The sequence below is a fragment of the Papio anubis genome, chromosome 1, assembly GCF_008728515.1.
Source record: "Papio anubis isolate 15944 chromosome 1, Panubis1.0, whole genome shotgun sequence".
Lineage (NCBI taxonomy): Eukaryota > Metazoa > Chordata > Mammalia > Primates > Cercopithecidae > Papio > Papio anubis.
The window spans coordinates 94,735,494-94,762,110 of record NC_044976.1 but is presented as its reverse complement, the minus strand read 5'-3'; the positions used below and the strand labels follow the sequence as shown (position 1 = coordinate 94,762,110).

The window sequence follows — 26,617 nt, the reverse complement described above, 5'->3', positions numbered from 1 at the left end:
AGACTACACAATCCATGCATATAACAAAATTACACATGAACCCCATAAATATGTACAAACAAAAAAACAAATAAAAGAATTACAGCAATTATATATAAAATACCATTACTAATGTTTACATAGTCCACCAAAGGATGCATATCTGAAGAACTGCATATGGGAACCCTTCAATTTGTAAATGTTAGAGCTGTATAACCACTTACTTTACATATTGAGAAACTGGCAACTATTATACCGTAGCATTTATTGAGTGTTTGGCATGTACTTTGGCATCTGATTTATATATTATGCACTCAATTATCCTAATTGAACACATTAATGCATCAATGTATGCATTCATTCATTCAACAATTCAACAATTGAGTACTGATTGTGAACTAAGCACAGTCCCACACATTAGGAAAAAAATAGTAAGCATGTCTCTGCCTTATGAGGTTGTCTCTACTTAGGAGAGACAAACAATGCACTAAGCAAATGAAAAAGTAATTATAAATTACAGAACATGCTAAGAAAGAAACAGGTAAGGACACAAGGTAGAGAATAATAAGGGGGTCTACATATATGTATGAAAAAACCAAAGAGATTTCTTTCTGGCTCAGATTTGTTAAGGAAACTATAATTTACATCTACACCAAATGTACCTTTTGGTACAGTGGAGAACAGCCTGTTGTTAAAACCAACAGTCAACTGAAAGTGAACATTACCATCATGAAGAGAACATGTGGAAGAAAAGAATAAATTTGAAATTATCACATATTTTAATTATAGTTACAATTCTATTATTAAAACATTGGTAGTCAAATTTAAAAAGTGAAATTATTGTGCAAGAACACTTATTTTAAAGACTGTTAGCTGCTGGCTTGTACTCACCATCACTACAGTGTACACTTGTGATACTAAAATATGCTTGCTTTCAATGGGCACATTTGCTAATACCAATTACCTTTTTGCATCCAGGAGAAAGAAATTCAGAAACACATATTTCAGCAATTTTTGTTGTTGTTGTTGTTTCCTGAGACAGGGTTTTGCTCATTCTGTCGTGCAGGCTAGAGTGCAGTGGCATGATCACTGCAGCCTCAACCCTCTGGGCTTAAGTGATCCTCCAGTCTCCACCTCCCGACAGTCATGCATGCCCAACTAATTTTTTGTTTTCTGTAGAGACGGGGTCTCACTCTATTGCCCAGGCTTGAACCCTTGGATTCAAGCAATACTCCAACCTCGGCCTTCCAAATTGTTGAGATTACAAGTGTGAGCCACTGCACCGGGCCACCTATTTCTTTTCTAGAGAAACTTTTCTGCTTCAGATTTATAGCTAGGGCATCTTTCTGAAATTCTTCCTATTGAACTACTGGAAATGGTCAGCAGTCTAAAGCAGTGATTCTCATACTTTGGCACACCCTCTGCATCACTGGAGGGCTCCTAGCAAAAACCACTATGCTTATTTCCTCACCTCTCGTGATACTAGCCTGCAGGTTCAGGGACCACATTTTGAGAACTACTCGACAGAAATATTCAGCTTGACAAAATTGAAACACCATGTTTAACCTCCGTAGACTCAAAATTACAAGTATTAATAATTGTTTTCTTAAAGTTGTCTTGCAATGTCTGTTGCTTTGAAATTTGACTAGTGAGAACAAAATATGTGAAGTATTTTTTAATTTCCTTTATTCCATTTTAATTATGATTTCTGGATCAAATATAAATGACTTGGGAAATTTTCCTCATGAAAATTTTGAGGTAGCAAAGTTGACATCTGCTTTTAATTCATCCTCAAAACTTATGAAAAATTCTAAATAGGAGTTTTTCTTAGCAGGCCTCTTGGCTTAAATAGAATTAGTTAAATACTGAATAAAACACTTAAATACAATTTCACCTAATGATATAAATACTATATTAAAAAATTTAACAGAGACTAAAATCATAATTTATTTTAATATCAATTATTTTGCCTTCTATAATTTAAATTTTATAAGTATGTGTTGATTGAAAAAAGGATATGTCCCTTCTAAAGTTATCTATCCAACACTTTATAAATATTCCTCAAAACTATAAATCTATTTCCCTGTTCAATTCCTTGAAAATGTCAACTAATTGGTTTTATAGAAAAAAATTAACTGCTTTCATAATAATCATTAATTATGGTAGCACTTTATTTGACAATAATAAATATACATTTTTATTTATTTCCAAAGAATATTATAAACTTTAGATCAGAGAGCCAAAAGCCTGTATTACACAGTTTCCATTACTGTATGTCATGGATATTAAATCAATACTAAGATTTGGTTTAAAATTATGTTGTAGTTAGAAATTTTTTCAGTTCAGACTTTGTTTAATTTGTTTAATTTCAAAGCTATTTAAACCAACTAAGTTAAGTGGAAGGAATAATAGATATTAAAAACTTAGGAAAAGATAATTATATCAAGGAGTCACACTATGAGCCCATAGAGAAGAAGAACAAAGGTAGAAATACCTATCAAGGAGAATTGGAGGTACACAGCATAGATGGCCTTTCCTGATTATGTACATTCCTCCCTATAAGTCTTTTCAAAAGAGGTAAAAAGCGGCAAACACACTAGGTAAAATTATGTTTGTTTCTGAGTCAGGAGGCTTTCAAGTACTTAAAATTCACTTCTTCCTGTGCTTTCCTGGCAATCGTCTGAGTATCAAACACTAAACCAAAAACAACTTGCTGAAAATCTTAGCTATCAAAAAATTCAGTTGGCTTGAGCAGGGAGTGATAATTCTTGCCCCTTCAGAGCAGATTTCCTGGCTCCTCAAACACACAAATAGTTTTTGGTTAACAGGCAGGAGAGGGTTAACCAATAATTACACCAACCCATGCTGACCTGCAATTTGGCCATCTTCTCTGCACTAATTTTCTGCCTCCTCCAATTATCCAGCCTTCTGCACTACACCTGGTAGTCAAAGTCCTGTCTCCACAGTGCAGGACGCTGGTATGTCTGCCCTGAAATACACCTGTTGCCGGCAGATTCCTGCAGGTTAATTTCCACTGCCAGAGAAATTGCTCTAAATTGCATTGACTTTCAACGGGTTCCCACTGGCAAACACCTGGAGGCAATCGCCTGCAGATGACTGCCCAGAGACCCAGGTGTGTTTCTGGGAAGCTGATTTAATACGGTAGGAATATGCGGTGCTCGGAGTGCAAAACAATAGCGATTGGTTACGCAAGACATTAGCGTTCAGAAGAAAATGCGGCCGCCGAGGGCGGCAGCCTCGGAGCGGAAGTGGGGGAGGTCGCGGGGGAGAGGGGATTAGTGGGGTCGGGGGAGTGGAGACTTACTCCGGAGGAATAAGCTGATGTTTCATTCCCTAACAATGTACATCCCAGAGCCTCTTAGCCCTCCCTTTCTTTCTTTTTTTTTTTTTTTTTTTTTTTTTTTTTGGGGGCCAGGGTCTCGGCTCTGTCACCCAGGCTGGAGTGCAGTGGCGGATCTCAGCTCACTGCAAGCTCAGCCTCCGGGTTCCGCCATTCTCCTGCCTCAGCCTCCCGAGTAGCTGGGACTACAGAGCCCGCCACCCTGCGCCCGGCTAGTTTTTGTATTTTTTAGTAGAGAATGAGGTTTCACGGGTTAGCCAGGATCGTCTCGATCTCCTGACCTTATATGATCCGCCGTCTCACGGCCTCTCCCAAAGTGCTGGGATTACAGGCAGGCCACGCGCCCGGCCTAGCCCCTCCCCTTGATAGGAGAAAGAAGTTTTTCAGTAATGGCAGTCCATATGGTAACTGTCTTTTCTGGATATTGCTTGCTAATGAGTTGAGTATCTACTTACACACACTTGCAGTTATTTTTCTTTCCTTTTTTTTTTTCCCTCTATACAATTTCTGAATGATCTGATTTTATGAAGACAGATTCTAAGAAAATGTAGACAGTAGATAAATAAAATCCCTTAGCATATCTGAGTACCATGAAGCTTTTGGGAAACATGCATTTTCTTTTATTATTAAATGAAAATTTGTAATTCTTATATTTCCAGTGGTAATTTTCTCCAATCTTGGCCACAAGGACTGTCAACTGGAAATAAGGCAACAGACATGAAAAAAAAAAAATCCCATTAGACTCAACTCCTTTGAAAGGTTGTCTTGTACATAGGCTATCACAGATATTTGTTTGATGACAGTAACAGTTGGTACTTGGATCTCAGCCCAAAATTGGTTCCTCTCAGTACCTGAGGGCTAACACCTGGCTAAAATTAATAACAGTACTGATGATAATAGCTAGCATTTGTTGGTAATTTGCTATGTGACCTGCACTATATTAAGGCTTTTGTGGGTAATCCCATTTAGGTAGGAAGCAATATCCCCAGGCTCAGGTCAAATTTGATGGCAATATAAATTTGGGAAGTGGAAGGGTAAAGAGTTTTTGAACTACAAGAGTGCTGAACCACTCTGATTATTTGCCTTCCAGAAATGAGCTAGAGGAGACCGCAATACCTACTCTTTTCCTACAGGACTGTTTCAGCAGAGGTTGCTGGATCCATATGTTTCGATTTCCAGCTAGTCCTGCTTGCCTCTCCTTTAGTTTTTTATTCGAATGGGGTTTTATGAGGCTGGACTTTCTCAGTTCATAGTCCTTTGCCTTGGCCATGGTGTTGCAGTAGAAAAATCCAAGGTGGTGGTGAGTGGAGCGGAATCACACATTACAAATACAATTTTGTATCTGTTTGATGTTGGGCAGCAGTGTTGCTGCAGGGAATGAGTGCAGAAACCCAAGTCAACCCAAACCAACCCAAATTAGCAACTGGCCATTGGCAGTGCATCCTGTCTGCCACTTAGTGCCCTAGCATGATCACTAATTCCTGGAGCATCCTGTATCTTGACTCTTTACATTTTTATTTTCATGTTTTGGACCTTTAGCTCCACTCTCTCTTTCTGAGAGCCCAGAGAAAAGAAGAATGAGAAAGCAAAATGCAAAATAGAGATCATGACTAGACAAAAACAGTTTAGGCATCAATAATTTTTTAAAAGGAGTTGAATTCATTGGAGCCACTGTAATTCTGATACTAGTTAGAGTAGAGTTTACTAACCAGTTTTATCACTAGTCAATTTTCCTGTGGAAACAAAGTCATGTCAAATCACTGGTCCATATTTTGCCAAAGTGTTTGGAAAGAGAAAAGAAGTAAATTGATAACTGTGAAGAAACACCTGATCCTATCTATGAACTATCTTTAGATATGCTAATCATCTGTACTAAGCCTGAAGACAGTTGACTGCATCAGGCCAGGTAACAGACCCTAAAGAAGTATAAATACCATAACTAACGTCTTATTTCATTTGGGCTACTATAACAAAATACAATAGACTGAGTGGCTTATAAACAACAGAATTTATTTCTAACAGTTCTGGAGGCTGGGAAGCCTAAGCTCAAGGCACCGGGGAGATGTGATGTCTGATGAGAATCTGTTTCCTGGTTTATAGTTGGCACCTTCCTGCTGTGTCCTTATGCGTAGAAAGGTTGAGGCAGCTCTATAGGGCCACTATTATAAGAGCACAAATCTCATTCATGAGGGCTGAGCCCTCAAGACATCATCAACTCCAGAAGCATCACCTCTTAATACTGTCACATTGGTGTTGGAATTGCAATATATGCACTTAGAATTGAAGGGACAAATATTCAGTCAATAGCATCTAGGATCTAAAAAAATCCAGGAAGTGTTGAGTGATTTCTCAGTTGTGATTCTCACTGTCTCAAGTAGTTACCTTTGGAAGCAGTAATCAATCATGAGCAGTCCAAAGCACACTCTATATTCCTATCACACCCATTGCCATATGCCTGTTATCTGTTGCCAGAACCAAGATGTATATACTCGACACCTTCACAAGGACTCAGCATCAGTAAAAATGGCTATTGATCTTGTTACTGAGAAAAAAAATCAGCATTATTTATTAATTTAATAAACATTTAATGAGTGTCTACATTGGCCAACCTCTGTGCCAGGTGCTTGGGAGAAAAATGGCAAACAAGACAGACCTATTTCTTGACTTCAGGTATTTTTATCATGGAAGATAAACAAGTAAGGGAATGGTTTTCTGTGATGGTTTAGTATACACAAATGCTCATGATAGAAGTTGCATTCTTTGTTATTTCTGTAATTTAATTCAACTATGCAAATCAAACCCTTTTGACGTTTTACAATTTCTTTTGAAAAAAGTTTCCTAAACAAGGAAGCTATTTCTACTGCTTCAGAATAACTGAAGAATAAGGGGAATAAAGAAAGTTCACTTAGACAACATAAATAATAGTTGAAGACTTCTGGGGACTTCTGGTACTACCAGTGGGTCAGGTAGGAATTGAAGCCACAGTTAGCTATGGCTATTCATATGTACCCTCACACAGGAGATCTAAACAGGGAGGCCATACAAGTTCTAAGTCCACATTAAACTTAGGGGATATTTGCATAGTAATAAAAATCATTCTTAAGACTACGTGTAGGATTTAGATTTTGGAAAGGCTAAGAGATGAAATTTTAAAAAGGAAATAGATACTTTATGTTCTGCTGTTCTGAAGAGTTCTGCTTTACTCAGTAATAGTTGACTGCATGTTTCAGTTAAGAGAAAAAATGGTTTTAAAATATATTGTAAAACAGAGTTTTGTCATGTCTTCTTTAAATGTGATCGAGTATAGCATGAGTTAGGGTGAAAGGCTAAGTTGCTGCCACAGAAGACTTAAGGACAAGGTGACTTATGAGCAAATTTGCTTATTCTCTCTTCCTTGACAGGCTGAGGTGAATACTCCAGGTTGGAGGATGTCTTTGCTTGATGTGCTCATTCATGAATTCAGGCTGTCTTTCCCACCTTCAATGTGTGCCTTTCACGTTTGATCTAGTCATTATCATCCCAGCTAGCTGGAAGGGGCAGAGTTGAAGCTTAGGGTCAAAGAGAGAGGGGAGGCAAAAATGTTTACATCAATTGGGTTTACATTCCATTGGTGGAAACCTAGTCCCAGGTCCGCCCCTGAAGGAAAGGTGTGCCTGGAAATTCAATGCCTTGTTGGACAGCCAAGTACACGGCAATTACTCTACTGCCATAGAAGATGGAGATAATGAAATTTGACAGACAACTATGAGTATTCACAGGTATAAGAAATGAGGTTATAAGGAAGCATTTACCTTTAACTACAACTTTATAAAAAGTTCTAACAAAACACAGCAGTTACAAGTGGAAATACAAATTTGTACTCCTACATTTTGGAATGATCAAGGCTTCTGTTTTCTCTCTTTTCCTAGTTCTTTCAGACTGCTTAGGACGTGGTAGAAATAGCAACGGGAAGGAAAGACAACTGGGAAAAGCCAACCTATTTCACTATCCGCTGCCTTATCAGAGGCTATGCTGGAAGTCAAAGAAGACAGTCTGGATCCTTCAACTGTAGTTCTAGAATTAATCCTCATATTCTCAGCCCAACTTCCCAGGCATGTGGTCCTTTGTCCTTTCCTGTTTTTTAATTTAAACTCTGATGCCTACAGTAAAAGTCATCTTCATTGATTTGTATATAATTAATGGCTAAGAATTAAAATTAGGCCAATATCAAGAACTAACAAGTAGTAAATTTGAGAATTATTATTATATTTACACCTCTATTGTGCCAATCATTTACTTAGGTTTACTTGATTAATGGAATCAGCCTGCATAAGTCAAGAAAATGTGTTCTAATTCCCCAAATATTTTTGTCATGTTGGTAATCCGCATTTATGCCATACTTTTCTATATCTTGGTCCCAATTGAAATGGTCTTCCTGTTAAACCCTCATTGTTTCCAAAGAAGTAAAATTTGATTGGACTTAGAGCCAAGGTGCCCCTCCTACTGACAATTCAACCTTTCCCTTCACCTTCTAGTTTTTGCCGACTCACATCCTTGCTCAACAAACTATTTCCTTTTGAGTTTCACATAACTCTGTTTTAAAGGGGAATTCATATCTCTTAGGAAATGAGGGCTGTATTGTATACTTAGCAATGGCTGGTGAATTGGAAATATGTAGTAAGTAAAACAAATGGACAAGGCCAAAGCTGAGTAAGTAAAGCATTCACTCTGACCAAGTAGACACTACAAGTAAGGGGATTCCAGGGTCATACTTTCCCTAGTCTCTGTGATTTCCCACTTTGTTTCCTCTTGTTCTGACAGTTGATTCTTTGGAGGTCATATATTAGTCAATAGAAATGGCTCTGGTAATGACTTTTCTGAGCATGCTCTCTGCCACCTTGCAGAGGTGGCAATTTGCGAACATTTTTAAACACACAATGCATTGTATGTTTATGAGTACACTGTATTTATACATTGCATTGTGTATTTATAAATCTTTGTAAATTTTCCAAAGAGATGTATTCTGTAAAAAATAATCTAAGTTCAAAAATGACTTTTATGTTAATCAAAAATATTGGACTGTCATGAATTTTTAAGAAAAAAGGGAAGATGACTTTAAGGTTCAGCCATCAGAAGGGTAACAGGCTGCATCACAGTCAGAAGCAGAAGATATGCATGTCCTAGAAGTATATCAAGCAATGTAGAATTGGACAAAAACATAAGCTCAGGAACAACAGGGTTTTTCCACCTCCTTGTTGAAATTATCAGAATCTGCAGTTGAGGGAGAAGAGCCCTGTTTTCTTGCCTATCTCTCAAACACTTCAGCGAGGACAATGAGACATCTTGTTGGTAGAATTCTTTGGTCTTTTAAGAGAGAATACTGGAAATACTTTGGGATTGTTGTTCTGGCCGGGGTGGTAAAAAAAAGAGTTGCCTTAATAATCTTTAAGATAGAAGAATAGAAGAGAGTCATGGTACTTGGTTTATACTCCAGGGCACTGCCTTATGGTAAATGTAAATGCTTGAGAATTCCACTCACTTTTCAAGGTTCAAGTCATAATGTTATTGTGATGGTTAATTTTATGTGTCAACTTGACTGGATTAGGGACACCCAAATAGCTGGCAAAACATTATATCTGGATGTGTCTAAGAGGGTGTTTCTGGAAGAGATTAGCATTTGAGTCAGGAGACTGAATAAAGAAGATCTACCCTAACCAATGTGAACAGCATTATCCAAATTGTTCAGGGTCTGGATAGAACAAAAAGATGGAGGAAGGATAAATTAACTTTCCCTTTTGGAGCTAGGACATCATCTCTTGCCCTCAGACATTAGGACTCCAGATTCTGGGCCCTTCAGACTCCAGGACTTAACACCAACAGCCCTCCTTGTTTTCAAGCCTTCAGACTCAGCTTGCAGACAGCATGTCTTGAGATTTCTTAGCCAATTCCCATAATAAATAATCTCTTCTATGTCTGTATATGTCGTATTGGTTCTGTTTCTCTGAAGAACACTGATTAATACAGTCATCTTCCTAAAAACTTCCCACTCCTGTTTTCAAACTGTAATTAATCATTTGTTCTTTGCAGTTCACGTTTTTTCCTTTAATAATGCTGAATACAGACTGCCTTATTTTGTAATTAATTCTGTAGACATCTATGGCAGAGGCTGACAAACTTTTTCTGTAAAGGGTCATACACTAAATATTTTAGTCCTTGCAAGTATACAGTATTTGTCATAATTATTCAACTCTGCCCTTGTAGCAAAAACAAAACCAATCACAGAAAATACATAAACAAATGAGTGGGACTGCATTTCAATAAAACTTTATTTATAAAACCAAGTATAAAACCAGATTTGGGCTGTAGGTTGTTCATCCTTGATCTCTGCCGAGAGGACATAAGTTCAATTGAGACAGAGCAATTCTTTATTATTCTTTGTAAACCACATCAGGTACATAAAGACTGAAAAATTGTTTCAAGGCTCAGACTCTTTGGGTTAACATAACAATTATTCACTAGTTTTGGGACCCTAAGCAAGGCATTTAACTGCACTCTGCTTCAGTTTCTCCAAGAGACAACTGTGAAAATAATAATAAAACCTATTTCACAATGTTATCGTGAGGGTGTGAAATAATCCCTTGAAGGTATTTAGCACAGTGTCTGGCACATGTTAAACACTCAGGAAATGCCAGCCATTAACATCGTGTGCAGTGTGGGTGCTCAATAGATAGACGTTTGTTGAATAAACACATTGTAAGGTTTAATTCATGTTTCAAGTGTATCTTTAGTGCATCCACTACCACTTAAATATATTGAATATAAAAATGTTATTAAAATATCTCTTATTCAAAGACATATTTACAAATTTAAATATCTATAGAAATTTAAGGTGGCTGTTATCATCTTTAACAATAAGAAACATTTTTTGAAAGATACAAAATATAGATATAAAAAAGGAGATAGTGGGAAAAACCAGTGCTTAATTTTATGGAAGTAAACAAAGACAATTCTGGAAATTTATTATTTTTTCAAAAATTGAAAAACCAGTAAGTTAATTCAATTAGAAGTAATAAATATGATTTTTAAAGAACAAATCAATACCAGAATTTTTGATTGTTTAATAAAGTTAAAAGACTAGTGGATAAGTAGGTTACCAAATCAATTTCTATCTTGATTTTAATAAAAATTATACTATTTTATCATAATTATTATTTACATTCAGCATTATGTTCCTCCAAATTAACAAAAATCAATATATACAAAAGTTTGCAGAATAAAAAGGAAACAAGATGAGGAGGATATTCCCAACACATTCAGTGAAGGAGGTTTGGGAAGAAAAAGTAAGTTAGTAAAATATATAAGGCATCCAACCTTGAGAATTAGAACCCCTTATTTTACCTCTCCGAATATTTTCCAGTCTTACCTGCTTTGTTGTAAGGCCTGGGAGGTCAGCCTCCTGTGAGGCTTTCCCTGGGCTCCCTTGCCTGCTGGCTTTCAGTTTGTTAGGCCAGTGGGAGGCACAAGAAGAGAGTAAAGGAATGGGAGGAGAGAGACCAGATGGTTTCCTCACTACCCCATGTGCTTGGTGGCTGCATCTCTGGTAGATCCCACGTCTCTGCACAGCTCCAAGTTCAGCCCCAGAACCCTCCTGCATTCTTTGTTCTCGCTGGACACTGGCCATGCTCTCCCCATCCCATGCTCCTCCTGCTTAGAAATACTCACAGCCTCCTGTTGCTGCTAAGTCTCTTGGCACCTCAGCATGGCTTGCCCACACCTTTGTGGATAGTCTTTCAGCAACATCTGCCAACTCTGAGTGATACAAGAAAGACCTCCTGGCCGGGCGCGGTGGCTCAAGCCTGTAATCCCAGCACTTTGGGAGGCCGAGATGGGCGGATCACGAGGTCAGGAGATCGAGACCATCCTGGCGAACACAGTGAAACCCCGTCTCTACTAAGAAATACAAAAAATAGCCGGGCGAGATGGCGGGCGCCTGTAGTCCCAGCTACTCGGGAGGCTGAGGCCGGAGAATGGTGTGAACCCGGGAGGCGGAGCTTGCAGTGAGCTGAGATCCGGCCACTGCACTCCAGCCTGGGCTACAGAGCGAGACTCCGTCTCAAAAAAAAAAAAAAAAAGAAAGACCTCCTATGGATGCCATTATTTTAGCAAAAGTCAAATTTAGAGAGGTAAGGAGGTAATCAACATTAACTAAATGCATTTCAAGCTGATATGCTGCAAAATATTTGTTAGATGAGATAAATTGGGAAACTGAAACAAAAACCCTAGAAAGTAGTAGCACAATGTATTTTGTGTTTATATCATTAGTGAAGTGAAGCTGCAAGTGTTGAATAAGCCAGAAACAATCATTAAAATGTAAGAACTGATATGAGAAGTCCATTTCTAAACATTTTACTCTACCCTTTGGTCTCAGACACATCCCAATTAGCTCAAGGCCCTTAATAAATTCCTCTGTGCCCTTGGATAAGACACCAGGTTCCCATTAAAACCTGGCCCTTCCCATTGACCAAACATTTCATTCCACCTCTGTCACTGCCTCTGGTTTCCATCTCGGCCATGTAATTATACATCCTGATCCTTCGAGGCTGCCTCAAGTCTCCCCCAGGCCACCTTTATGCAAGTCTGTGGTGTTTGTTTGTTTGTTTGTTTGTTTGTTTGTTTCTGAGACGGTGTCTCGCTCTGCCGCCAGGCTGGAGTGTAATGGCGCAATCTCGGCTCACTGCAACCTCTGCCTCGCTGGTTCAACCCATTCTCCTGCCTCAGCCTCCCAAGTGGCTGGGACTACAGGCACGTGACCACACCCAACTAATTTTTGTATTTTTAGTAAAGACGGGGCTTCACCATGTTGGCCAGGATAGTTTCAATCTCTTGACCTCATGATCTGCCCACCTTGGCCTCCCAAAGTGCTGGGATTACAGAGGTGAGCCACTGCACCTGGTCAATTCTGTGTTTTGACTTCTACTTTCTTTCACACTCTGAGGGACTGTCCTGCCCACTACCCTGGCCCAGCCTTCCCACAACTCCAGCTTCAGCAGCACACATGACACTTCTCACTACACACGCTACCCACTCACTCAGGAGATAAAGTCAAATAACCCATTTTAAGACATGTTTTCAAAAGATGTGAATTCAAATGTCTTTCTCCTTTCTCAGAGGGAGAAGTCCTAAATCACAGGACCTCCAGGAGCAAACCTGAAATAGAACCATATCTTTTCAACGATTTGCTTCCCTAGGTGTTGTTTGTTAGAGCTAAGGTCCTCAAATTCTTTTGCTCAAGTATCTCCTACAATAATTTTGCAAAACTATGTATCCTCTTTCACATTTTAACCTGATATCTAAAATGTTTTACTGTAAGTTTTAAGTAAGTTTATTTCTCAACACTGGTGAGAATTCACTGCAGCTAGAATATGTATTTCTTAACGCAATTTGATAAAATATGTGTTAACTCTCTCATTACATAAACTTCACCAAATCTGGGAGAAGTCTCATAATATTTTATCTGTTTTATCTAATGTGTTGTCAAATAAAGACAAGTCTAGACTTACATAAAGAAAGACTATTAGAAAGATTATTGCAATACGGAGAATACTCTGACTGCAAGATCAGTGAGTGCCTTGAAGGTCAGGCAGAAAAGGGCTTTTCTTTCATGGGGAGGAATAGACAAGGCTAAAAAGAACCCGAATTCAGCAGCTGATCAGGAAATACAGCTTTTTGTGGTCCAGTAGTGTTGAGGAGAGGTCACTAAAGAGGGGCTGTTTCCTATTCAGCAGGCTCAGGCTGACTTGGGTCAATGTTGAAGGTCCAGTGGGAAGGAGAGAAGCTTAGCAAAAGATTGATCAAATCAGATCAACGAGTGCTTTGTTCTGATTGGTCAGTGGGGACAAATAGTTCAGCTACTCACTTATGAAGCAAAGAATGGAAATTTGGAAAGCCTGAGTCTGGCCTGGTGCTAAATAAACAAGGTGATTATCCACAGAATGTATCTAAATTATATGAGAATGGGTAGCTCTTTGCAGTAAGCAGTCTCCCAGAACAAACAAAAAAAAAAAGAAGGGAATTTCTTTAATTTAAATTTCTTTAAATATGTTTTCCAGAATTATAGAACTCAGACAAAGCTCAACATTTTCTATAAAATATTCTTATTATGTTGATAAGATGAAGTGTCACTAATCTCTACCATTTCACTGTTTCCTGTATTCTGAATTCAGAATGTCTCAGTATGGGCCAGTGTATTCTGAGGAAAAGCCAGGAAGTGCTGTGTGTAAGGTCCCTCGGTTTGTACTGAAGGGGCTGCTCTTATCAGTATTTCCATATTGTTAGGCGCTCTGGAGGTTTCATATCCCACGGCAAAGCGCCACAGTGTAATCTGCAATGGAAACAGGCTCTGGCTTTCTTCTGTAAAGTGGGAGAACTATTTAAAGTATTCATGCCTGGATTACACTGGGAAAGTCTTTGTATAACAACTATGGTCTTGGTGTAAAAAATACTGTTTTAGGCTACCAGTGCTTTTCACTGAGAAAATTTAGCAGAGATCTTCATTATTATTGTTTAAATTTCAAAAGCATCAAGTATTGCAATAGACAATAATAATTACGTTTATTCTGTATTTCTTTCTTTTAAAGAACACATAATACCAACTCATAGGTCCTCGAAGATGCATATTATCTTAGGAAAACTTCTCTGCTAGACCATGTCAAGACTTTAGAAGACAGCTATGATTGAGTGTTAGAAAATCTAAATTTATACTTTCATTGTAGTGGCCAGTGCAAACAGGAGGAAGGTCAGCGATGTGCGCTTCCACATAGTTAAGTATTTCATGGGTTACCTTATGTAACCCCTCACATTATCCATTGGAAATACAGAATATTCTTTCCATTTTTAAATGAGAAAACTCAGGTTTATGAAGGTTATCTAATTTGCTGATAGTAGCCAAAATTCAATGGAAGAACCAAGATTTCAAACACGATGCATGATCTCAAATTCTGTCCTCAGTTACCAGGCTCCTTATTTTTAAAATTGCTAAATTTGGAAGCAACAGACCTTGGTAAGATGTGTTTCTTCCATTTTCCACTTTATCATCTGGAGCAAGTCCATGAAACTCTCTGAGATTTGGTTTCCTTGTTCATAAAATGGAAGTAGCATTACGTATCTTATATAGGGTTGAGAAGGAAAAATGAGATAAAATATGTAAAAATACTTTGAAAACTCTACACATGTTGGATCTTGTAATGGATTATGGATCTTGTCCATACCTGGTTTCCAAAACACTCAAATAAAGAGGATTTCCAATCCTCTTTCCTATACATACACAGAGAAAAAGGAAATTTTGATTTTTTACCTTTTGTAAGAACTTTTGTAAAAAAAATATATTTGGAACAGGTACATTTAAGATACCATTTAGTGTGCATCACTGGATTTGTACACAGTTTGCCAGGAACTCATTTACTTACATGAAGTGAAGTTATATCTGCCAGGCTTGGCGGCTCACGCCTATAATCTTAGCACTTTGGGAGGCTGAGTTGGACAGATCACTTAAGTGATCTCGGCTCACTGCAACCTCCAATTCCCAGGTTCAAGTGATTTTCCTGCCTCAGCCTCCCGAGTAGCTGGGATTACAGATGCTTGCCACCACACTCGGCTAATATTTGTATTTTTAGTAGAGAAGGAGTTTCACCATGTTGACCAGGCTGGTCTCAAACTCCTGACCTCAAGTGATCCGCCTGCCTCGGCCTCCCAAAGTGCTGGGATTACAGGCATGAGCCACCGTGCTCGGCTGAGTAAATATTTTAAAAAAAGAAAAAAAAAAAATTCAGGCTAAATTTCCTGAAAAAACTTCCTGGCTGTGAAATCTATTAACCTCTGAAAAGTGTCTTTTATGACAATATTAGAGAAGGGCTATCCCTTAAGATATTTAAAACAAGGGAGAAAGTAAACGTGGCAGTTTACTATAAGAAACAATTAGGCAAAATTGAGAAGGTAGACTAGATGACTTAAAATCTTTGTTGTCCTTAATGATCATATTTAGTGATTTGAACGGTTAAATCCTAAATTTTTGAAATTATACATATTAAGAAATGACTTCATACATCAGATTACCTTAAACTACCATTCTTATTTACAACACTCAGTCTGAATGGTTTCATTGATGTTGAACTGAATAAATATTTTATGCAACCAAATGCTACCATAATTTCCAAGTGCAATCATTACAAGTTCAAAGTTAATTGCTTTTAAATGTATATGCTAAATAAAAAAGCATAAAAGAATAGTGTTTAAATTTTATTATGTTTAAAACCTTTTTTAGGCATTTAGTCTCCATTTTACAACGGGGGAACAAAATAATATTAACATATCCTATTATTAAACAGTATAATTTGTTTTACCTTTATTTGCTGTATTCAATGCAGTTTGGCATAACGAAAAGGCAGTTAAATTTGCAGTCAACCCATCTAATTCAATTCTGACTCCATTACATGTCTCTGGCCATCAAACTTCTAAAAAATAAGTTGGTGGCTACCTTGAGGTGACCCCAAAGCAATTGCAAATGAGAAAAATAATGTTGCCTCTGAGAACAAAACATTAAAGCCAACATATGGTAATGATAGCTTAGAGCAAAGACCCATGTGGCATCTAAAGACACAGGAGGATTTCCCTAGTAAATTCATTAATTGACACTTGGTGTTATACTTCAGATTCCTGTGAGTCAGCTTATTCTATCCTGAGCATTTCTAGCTCCAGATCTATAAAATTAAGTATCATATACTTAATCACTGCAGATGCAGCAAAATCATGATAGCGTGAAGTATCTCTTGGGTTGTCACCCAGTGGTAACTCCTTTTATGTTGTTATACCACCTTCGATGTTCACAACTGAGGGAAAATATCTTTCACTAATCAGTGGAGAAATACACAGCATCAGTCCCATAACCAACTGTTTACTTTATTTCTAAACCTTAGGTACCAGCCCAACACACAAAGGGCCTCTCGAACCTCTCTCTAAGCACAATGTTCTCATATGCAAGCCTTCACCTTCCTCCAGCCATTCTTCTCTGAGCCTTGGAGCCATCAATGTATCTTCATAAGCATAAAGATTTTGCCAATTCTCAAGTATTTTAAATCCATAAAACATGAAGTTATTTCATAGATTTCTAGAGACAGTAGGAAACTTAAAAGAACAATTCAGTTTGGATACCTTGTATTACATGTAAAAGGGAAAGAGGATGAAAAGAGTATTGAAAACCAAAGTTTTGTAGAAACAGATAAATATACCTCTTTCATCGCAGTTAGGGAGGAAGAAATAGTGAAACCTAGAACATATGGATCATTGTTAGGAATAAAATATTGTAAAGATTTTTGATAACTCACAGAAGGCTGAGCTTAGGTTTATGTGTAAATCTGCATTAAAATATATAACATTTGTATATATTTACATATGTATACAGTTATTTGTTTATATATAACTCTATATGTTTATACATATACATGAGGAGACTTTAAAAATTCATGAAAAATGGAATTCAAGAAAACAAATAAAAAATATAAACTTTGTTTCTGAACACTACCTCTATCAGGTTCAAGAAACTTTTGTAAGCAACAATAGTAGTCATTTAGTCTATTCCTAAAGAACTATGGGTCCTAGGAATTTAACCCTGTAAATTAAATCTTTTTACCTTATTAAGAAGGTAATTTAAGTAAATTAAGTCTTTTTACCTGAAGAAGAATGGGTGCCCTTTCTGGATTTTTTAAGATTAGGAAACAAATATAAGTTAGAAGGAACCAAATCAGGACTGTAAAATGGATGCCTAATAATTTCCTATTGAAACTCTCACAAAATTGCCCTTGTTTGATTAGAGGAATGAACAGAAGGATTGTCTTGGTAGAGAAAAACTCTCTGATGAAGCTTTCCTGGAGTTTTTCTGCTAAAGTTTTGGCTAACTTTCTGAAAACACTCTCATAATACACAAATGCTATTGTTCTTTGGACATCCAGAAAGTCAAGAAACAAAATCCCTTGAGCACCTCACAAAACTGTTGCAATGACCTTTGCTCTGGACAGGCCTTCTTTTGCTTTGACTGGACCGCCTCCACCTGTTGGTAGCCACTGTTTTGATTATGCTTTGTCTTCAGGATCATACTGATGAAGGCATGTTTTATCCCCTATTACAGTTCTTCAAAGAAATGCTTCAAAATCTTGATTCCATTTGTTTAAAGTTCCCATTGAAAGTTCTGCTCTTGTCTGCAGCTGATCTGAGTACAATAGTTTTTCTGCCCATCCAGTGGAAAGCTTGCTTAATTTTAATTTTTCAGTCATAATTATGTAAGCTGAATCAATTGAGACATGTATGTTACTGGCTATTGTTTCTGCTGTTAAGCATCAGTCCTCTTCAATCAGGGTACAAACAAGGTTCATTTTTTTCCTCACAAATTAAAGTGAAAGGTTTGCTACCACAGGCTTCATCTTCAACATGGTCTTGTCCCTTTTTAAAATAAGTTATCCATTTTTAAACTGCTGATATCTTTGAAGCACTGTCCCCATAAACTTTTCATAACGCATTAATGATTTCACTGTTCTTCCACCCAAGCTTTACCATAAATTTAATGTTTATTCTTGCTTCAATTTTAGCAGAATTCAATGTTGCTCCAATAGAGTTCTTTTCAAACTGATATCTTATTCTTTTTAGGACTTCAAGCGAGATCCTGTTCACACATATTATGAAAAGTTAATATGAGTTTATTTTGGTGCAAAATTTCTTGAAATCCATGCATAATTTTTGCATAACATGTATTTTCCACGAACTTTTTGAAAATCTTTTATAGTTCTGGGCAGGGACAAGTGGATTTTTTTTTTTTTGCTCCATTTTTAAAATTTTTACTTTAAATTCTGGGATACATGTGCAGAATGTGCAGGTTTCAAGGTGGATTTTAAGAAGGTAGAGCAATTGCTGAGAGCTAGAACTCAGATTGGCACAAATGAATGCTCACGGTTTCTGAAGAACAGGGAGGTCCCACAATCAATCTTAAGGGTTTTGTGTTGATGAAATCTAAGCCCTCTCTATCTCCTCACATATTGCTGTATTCTTCTCAAGGCAAAATGGTCTTAGAGTGGTCAGTTTTTGTTTGCACTTATTTCTTGTTTGGAGGGTCTTTGGGGAGGTGGTATTTGTTCAGTTATCTTTATTTTGTTGTCACTGTTGGATTCTAAGTGTGGTTACTTTATGGATAAAAAGATAAAGGGGCTAAACTCCATAGTTTGTTCTGAGTGACAGCTGAGATTAGTGGTGGATAATTTCAGACCTACACAAATTTGGTTGAGCCCAATTTGAAGAACAATGTAAGCTATCCTCCTCAACATCTCAAGAAAGAATGATAGAAATGTAAGCCTAGAGCCCTATGACCATATTTCATTTGAAACCTAAGTGTCAACAGTCTCCCATTTGTGTCTGGATTCTATAAAATGGGGAATATAAGATCCAAATTATTCAAGTGGCTTACCTAGGGTTGCCGGCACCATTCAGCTTCACTGATTCTTGTGGTTTTCTCCCCATGATAAGAAACTAATTTCTAACTTCACATTGGTCAATTGCAGCCTCTGAAGTATGGCTACCTGCCTATGGCTCACAGAAATTTGAAGGGCTACCTGAAAATGCTGTTAGGGCTTTAGAATGGTGACAATGCCAGAGAGTTCTAGAATGCTTTTGTCCTCAACCCATGAGCCACAATAATCAGAGATCTGTAAGTAATTGGCATTTTAAATAACCAAGGTCTGGGGTGCCTGGCATGCTAACCTTGTTACTGAACTCCACAGTGTTTTCTGTGATGACAAAATTATGCACAGAAGCTCTTGGGGTTGAAATGTACACCAAGAGAAGTTTATTCTCCTCTATTTCCTTGTTGCTCTGATGCCAATTGTTCTTCTCCTTCCTGACCCCTTGGCTTATGTGGTCATTCCTCTGGCCTTGCACTAGAGTCATGTTTAGGTTTGGATTTCGTTGATAGGAGCCAAATTAAGCATTTCTAGAAATACAAGGAATTTTGTTTAGTATACACTTCTCATTTAATGCATATAGCTGCTCTGAGAAAATATTTATTGTGCACAATTCACTTGAGTCCTTGCTATCTGAGATTATTGGCCTCTCCTGGGGCTGGAGAGGCAAAAACAACTCCTGAAGCTGAAGTTCCATGGCAGGAGACAGTTTTGTTTCTTGGATCAAGGAGTTCCAGAGCTGAGAATACGTTTGTTTCCCAGATCAAGGGCAAGCACTGCGGGTGCTCAGGAGTAAAATCCTACAAAGACTGTGACTCTGAGCACTCCTGCTGCCTGCTTCTGTATATTGAGCCTTAAAGGAATACAGAAACAAACTAAACACGTTTTATTGGGTAGAATTTACACCAAGCTCCTGAGAATTGGGAAAGAGAGTAAATAACATTTTCCTTCTTTATTATGTTGCTGCCTCTTATGAACTACCTCATAGAATGTGAGGCAAGTATACAATCAAGTTCCAAGTAAATAACATCATTAATTCAAATGGAATAAAGTGTGAAACATGACCCAATCTAAACTATGATTTTAAAAAAATTAGAATGATCTCATGTGAAAGTGACAGGAATGTGTTGTAATTTAGAAATATATGAATCTTCCAGTGTTCCCAAGATAACGTTTTTATGTGCTGATGAAATCTAAGTAATATATCTTCTTAAAAAAAAAAAAAAACCTCTTCCCATAAAACACCTTTATTAGAGTTTACTGAGTTTAGCAGAAATGGCAGCTAATGTCTGGAGCGCCTATTAAAGTGCAGGTCATTTGTTTGATAGTGATTATAGAGTGTATTATTAAAAATGTGCATCCACAAAATGTTAACATTTCTAGCTTTATACAGATCCACACAGAAAATAAAACTTTTAAATTGTGGAGATTATATATCCAGTAAAATATTTATTGTTTCACAATGTATTGTTAACTGCGCTGACTACTCTTCAGTAAGATGCCACATAAATGAAAAATTAACCACTGTAGAATAGAAAATAGTTTAAAGTCCTGAAGTGAGTTTTTGTGCATACAAAATAGCTTTGTCCCGGACAATGTAATGTAGAAATACTTCCGTGAAGAAGACACCATAGTAGAAGGCTTGGCAGCAAAACAAAACAAAGACCAGCACTGGAATTGCTAAGTTAGGGAGCTGCATGCAAACATGGGCTGGTCTGAATTCAAGATGCTGGAGGTCACATGTGCAGTTTGGGAAGATGATGAGCATTCACTGATGTTGTAACTACATCTCAGCAATCTGAGGCACAAGTCTGCTTCTGTTGCGTTGTAAAATTCTAGAGAGATATAATAAACTTCCAAATTAAAATTTCTTCTCATATTTAGAGAATTTTTTTAAGTGATTGCTTTCCTCACTCCATGCTTTAGAAACCTCTCTAGTGAAATCACGCTTCAGCCTAAAATGTTACTGTATAGTAAATTACATTTTTAGTGTTAATCAGAACATTTCATTCACCAGAAATCTGAGAATTATTTCTCGTCATTGATTTTGTTTCTTTCTCTCTCAAAAACTCGGTGTTAGCAGACTTCCTTTCAGACTTTTGAGAAGTGACAATTCTTTTCCGCGTGTTCCAGGAATGATTTTTTTAAAATAGCTACCTCACTTTGCTGTCTGCCTAAAACACTTAAATGGAGGCCAAAAGTACCAAATTTTTGTCTTTCTGCTGCGAAGGTAGCCTAAGACATTGATGTAAGTTAGAACCCAACAGGGAAGGAAATCTCACTGTCCAGAAATGGCCTAGTTGGGACATGCTTGCCTATGAGGACTTAATTAAGTTGCTGAATTGGTTTTCTGAGTTTCTGCCAGAACACAGTGAAGGAGTATGTACCCGATGGCACTGACCAAGGTAATTATTTTCTTGATTTTAAAACAAACTTGGAATTGAGGATTTACATAGAGTCACTTGTGGGGAACTTCGATTTCATAAATCCTTTCCAGGATGTAAGCCCTATATCTATTTGAACCAGTTAGACAATATTGCAAGCTGAATTAACTTCTCTACATCCTCATTCAGAATACACCAAAACTCTAAACTGTCCAGTATGTTAAAGGACTTGAAAGGGTGAACAGCTTCTCATATCATCTTCTCAGTTCCGAAGGTGTCACTATTTCTGGCCTTTATACTGTAAGAATCATAGAGTCAAGGTAAAGACTACACTTAAGAAGCATTCTCCTAGTGCCGATTTCTTAGTTAATTCCATGTACCCTGGTAGAGACTGGGCTGTGAGCCACATGAGTACAGGGAAAATACCTTAATCCATTTGTATTGAATGTAGCTGGTGATAGGAGGCATCCAATAACTATTTGTTGAAGGAGCAAAGAATTAATGGGTGAATGTGCATTACTACCTCTTTCTCTATCCCCCAAGTTAAAATTTTTGTTGCAAATAGCATATTGAAAGTGCAACACTGAAAGGCAGGGGGAACAACAAAAATATGTTACACAAAAATTTTTAGTAAAAATGGTAGCTCTAAACTCCTTTCAAAGAAAAACTTAGAAGACTTTGCATTAGCCAAGAAACAAGGTCAAACGACTTTATGAACAATGATATATCTGAAAAAAGAACAATTCCTTTATCCTTGAAATATCTGAAAGAGCTGATAGAAAACATCCAAGAGCTTGTCAAATAAGGTATTTTGCGAAATGCTTGCCATCTTCAGCCATCACCATATTGTCTTGCAAAGTGGGGATTCTCTTCCCAGTCCTTGCAAACTTAGCAATTCAGTTCAAATGGAACTGGTCTACTTATGCTTAACTGCTGAAAAGCAAGCTTCATGAAGAAACAAAATATATATATTTCCCAGTGGTAGAACCAGGACCCTTCTTTTTACTCAAACTACAATAAACAGAGTTGAGACCCCAGAGAAAACTACCACATTTGAGTTCTTACAGAATCCTGGTAAGTATACCCTATCTTTCTCTTTAAAACAAAAATGAACATAAAACAGCAGAGCAGTAGGAAATCATTTCTTCGACTCATCACTGGAACAGACTTTCCTAAGAAAATCCTGATAAGTGAAGAAGCAGACCTCACATCTGGCCTGTTCCTGAACCTGTAAAAGAAGATGGCAGTCTATCAGATACAATACGTTACATAGAATCAGTGGTTGCTATTATCAGCCTGTCCTACAGGAAACAACGTTGGGATTACTTGCTAAAACATCAGTTGCATCAAACTTCTGATACAATTTTAAACCACAGATATAGAATCTTAAGTGTAAAGCGAAAAGAAATCAGGATAAGGAGCTAGATTACCATCATGTTGTAAGCAAAGTTAATTTCTGTTTTGTACTTATTGAAAGGACTCACTAAGTCATTGCTTTTACCCTGTTTAAAAAAAATTGTATTAGACTCTCCATAGTTTGGAAAAAAAAATTCCATTTTGTAAAATAAGTAGATTGTACTAGATTCACTTTTCATGTCTAAACATTTTCTGTGATTTTATGAATTCAATTAAATATCAATTGAATTTCCTTTCCAAATAAATGAATTCCAACATGACAGATTTTTCTATGATACCAATGTCTAGTCTAGTTCTTAGGATACAGTGTGTGTATAATGTATTTTTGGTGTTGCATTGTATCTACAACAAATCTTTCCAAAAGGAAAAGGTAAACAACATTTCCAGCATCTTAGAATGCAATATTACTTTTCAGAACGGGAATTCATGACGATACATATTTTACAGCTTCATATTCCTTTTTTTTTCCAAATATCATATTGTAACAATGAGGATGCAAAATAGTTTGTGAAACTGATTTTTAAGCTTCTGCTTCTACAATAGTCTTTAATCATGTAGAAAAATTATGTTTAAAAATGTCCTTCTAATATTGAGTAACAGCTGTGCTACACATTCTGCTAGTACTAACAATTCATAAATTAAAATAACTGGCAATTTTGCACTAAATTTATGTCAGCAAATGCCTGGTCAATGTAGGATAGGATGTTAAATCATAAACATTAACAAAGTTTTCTTAAACAAAAGACCAGCCCCATTAATTTCATTGGCTGAAATAAATGGTTAAATAAACTATTGGATTATTGTGGGAGACTTGTATTTATTTCTCCTTCAGAAATCCGAACCAATTAGCCTTAATTTGTTACTAAGATATTCTTGACTACTAGATGATGGTCAGAGGCAACATTATATCTTAAAATTAGACAAGCCTCCTGCATATCCCGGATACAATGCAACAAAGGTTGTGCTTTTAAGAGGCTGTAATAGATGAATGCAGCCACTGACTTATGTGTTTATTTATAAGTCTCTGGTATTCCCTAGGAGTAGAGTAGTCTATTGTATCCTATTTTCACAATTATCTGCTAATATTTATTTCTACAGGCAAGATCAGTACCCTCCCTCTTCATTTTTTGTGATTAATGCTATAAAGAATGGTATTCCAAAAAGTTTCTACATATGAAGGATCTAATTTTGATGCAAGAAAAAAAAAAGTAAAAAGATGCATGGAAGGTGGAGACAAAACTGAGAGAAATACAGCAGAATTGATCTCCTTTGCAAAGACAAATTCTTGACGACAAAACCACCCACCCCAAGACAAATTCTGATTGTCACTGAAATTCAAAAATGAAGCAGTGTTCAGTTATTCTGGCATAAAATGGCATATTGAATCCAGACAGAAGAAAGTTTAGGTTGGCTTTAGACTTCTGGAAAATTATATTCAATGTCAGAAGACAATGGAGCAATTTCTAGAAGGTTCTGAGAATGTGTGATTCAAAATATTAGACTCAGGCAAGATATCAGACAAATCAAATGACAACCAAAATTCTTCTGAAACATGCTTCTGTATTTCTTACAAAAAGAGAAAAACAAAATCAGAACTCCCATATTCCCCATTCAAATGTGATAAACACTTCTTATGAAAACTACTCAAAACTCAAAAGTGAAAATAACCACTTCAGAACGGAGAAACCACTGTAAAACATCTGGAATGATAATCAAGATTTTTCCTATAATAATTGTGGTTACCAAATAAAGGTAAATGTAAGCTTAACAATAAAATTATGACACATAAATGTAATATGTATTAAATAGTATGACACATAACTAATAAAAATTTGAGAGGTGGAGATGGAAGCTGGGAGCAAGTGTAAAGAGTTAATACTTTTGTCTCTCATAGCAGAGGTCAACTGATATTGTCTAAGGTTAAAACATGCAGCTAAAAATGGCAACTCAAGAGCAATGTTTTTCAGTTTCTAAGGATTAGAGGGATCTACTATGAAATAGTATCTTTTGAGATGATAAAATAGTTTTTGAAGTTAAGCAGTCCTTTCCCTTATTTCTTATGAGATTTTTCTCTGTAAAATTTAAATAAAGATCAATTCTTATGTTAAAATAGTATTACACTTTGATGCCATGTTATCCTTTTTTTTTTCTTTATTTCTCTCCCCAACCACTCATCCCTCCAAACTTACCAGCTCATAGAACAGTTGGCTAAGAATAATGCTGGTGATGAATAAAGATGGAATTAGAAGAAATATTTTACATTTTGTCTGCAACTTCCTATTACATTTTTAATAATAAATATGTATCTTTTTATTAAAACAATATAGTCATTCCCCTGAAAAAAATAAGAAAATGCAAAATAAAAATAAAGATGGATTCAATAGCTGAATATCAAAGTTTCTTCCCCCTATATCCCAAGGTGACTTAATTGGTCATTGCCTTTTTAACTTTATGATGTCTCTTATTTTAATGCACATTCTTCTCTTGGATATCATATTTTGAATTTAAGTACTTTGCTTTTTAACTTACCAATTAATACATGTTATGAAGTCTTATCATAGTAAGACGTATAAAGAATTAATGTAATAAAAAGCAACCATCTCTGAGCTCATCTTTCCCTGCTTCTAATCCTGGTACCCAGAGAAATTCCCCTTAATCTTCATCATTTGAGATTTTCCTTCATGTTGACACTGCCTTTTTCCCCCAGCTTTAGACATATCTATTGGTTTACTCTCGTGATAGATGTGAGATTAATTCATATATACTATCCCCTACTTCCCTAATTTACCACCTGTCGGTATAATTTTACAACTATGATTGGTTTCTCCATGGAGCATATCTTTAACATCAAACAACATAATTATAAGTTTATTTCTTCTTCAGTCTTGTTCAGTGTTCACATAACATTTCATATAATTCAAAAAGTAGCATTTCTTTCTTTTCTTATGCTCTTCCATTTTTATTATATCTGACAATAGCATTCTTACCTTTATATTGTCAACAATCAGTAATAATAACATTCTGGGTTTTTGTTTCTTTATTTTGGCCTTTCTTGTTGTTTTGCATTTCCATGTACATTTTAGAGGCAGCTTTCAATTTCTACAGATAACGTGTGCTGGGTTGTTTTGACTTAATGGATCATTTTTCCCACCAATGTTTTGTAGGACTCAGGGTAAACATATCATATATCTTTTGACAAATTTATTCTTAAGAATTTGATAGTTTTTATATTATTGCAGAAGTTATTTATTTTATTTTCTATTTATTTGCTGCTAGCATAAACACATAAGATTGATTTTTGCATATTGGTCTTGAACCTATGACCTTCCAAGGCAACTAGCTGCTTCTGTATTTCTTGGAATTTTTGTTAAGCACAACAGTATTGTTTGCAAATAAACAAACATCGTCTTCTTACTTTTCAATATTTGTGTCTTTTATTTCTTCTTCTTGCCTTAAAATACTGACTAGGACCTCCAGTACAATGGTGAGTATAAGTAGTGATGGCAGAAATATTTATCATGTTTATGACCTTTAAGGAGATAACTCTCAATATTTTATCACTGACTATGCTGCTGGCTACAGGATTTTTAGTAGATATTTTAAAATTCAAATTGAATAAATTCTTCTTTATTTAAATAGGTAGCAAATATTACTTTTTTCCTCTATGAATTAAGCTAATCATCTTTTTTCCTTTTGTTTTTAATGAACTATCCTTTTTATTTCTTTACATGCTTATTTGCATTCATAGAAAATCCCACTTGCTCAGATTGATTTATCCATTTTATACAACACTGAAATAGGCTAATATGGTTAGGTTTTTGTGACTATGATCATGAAGGATACTGTTCTATAATTTTCTTCTTCTGCAATGTCTTTGTTGGGATTTGGCATCATGTTTATGCTAGCCTCCATTGTAAGACAAAATGTTCCAAGTGTGGGAGTTTCTTTTTTAAATGTATAGTAGAATTCACCAGCGAAGCTATGTTAGTTTGTAGTTCTTA

At 36.4% G+C, this 26,617-nt stretch overlaps 1 long non-coding RNA gene across 1 annotated transcript in view; it reads right to left on the bottom strand.

Annotated features, from left to right (window-relative positions):
• Positions 1-24,868, bottom strand: part of LOC103887009 — a 41,823-nt gene extending 16,955 nt beyond the window's left edge. The window contains exon 1 of the long non-coding RNA XR_650926.4: positions 18,825-24,868. This is a non-coding gene — a long non-coding RNA (uncharacterized LOC103887009). The remainder of the gene's footprint in view (positions 1-18,824) is intronic.
• Between the last annotated feature and the right edge of the window lie 1,749 nt (positions 24,869-26,617).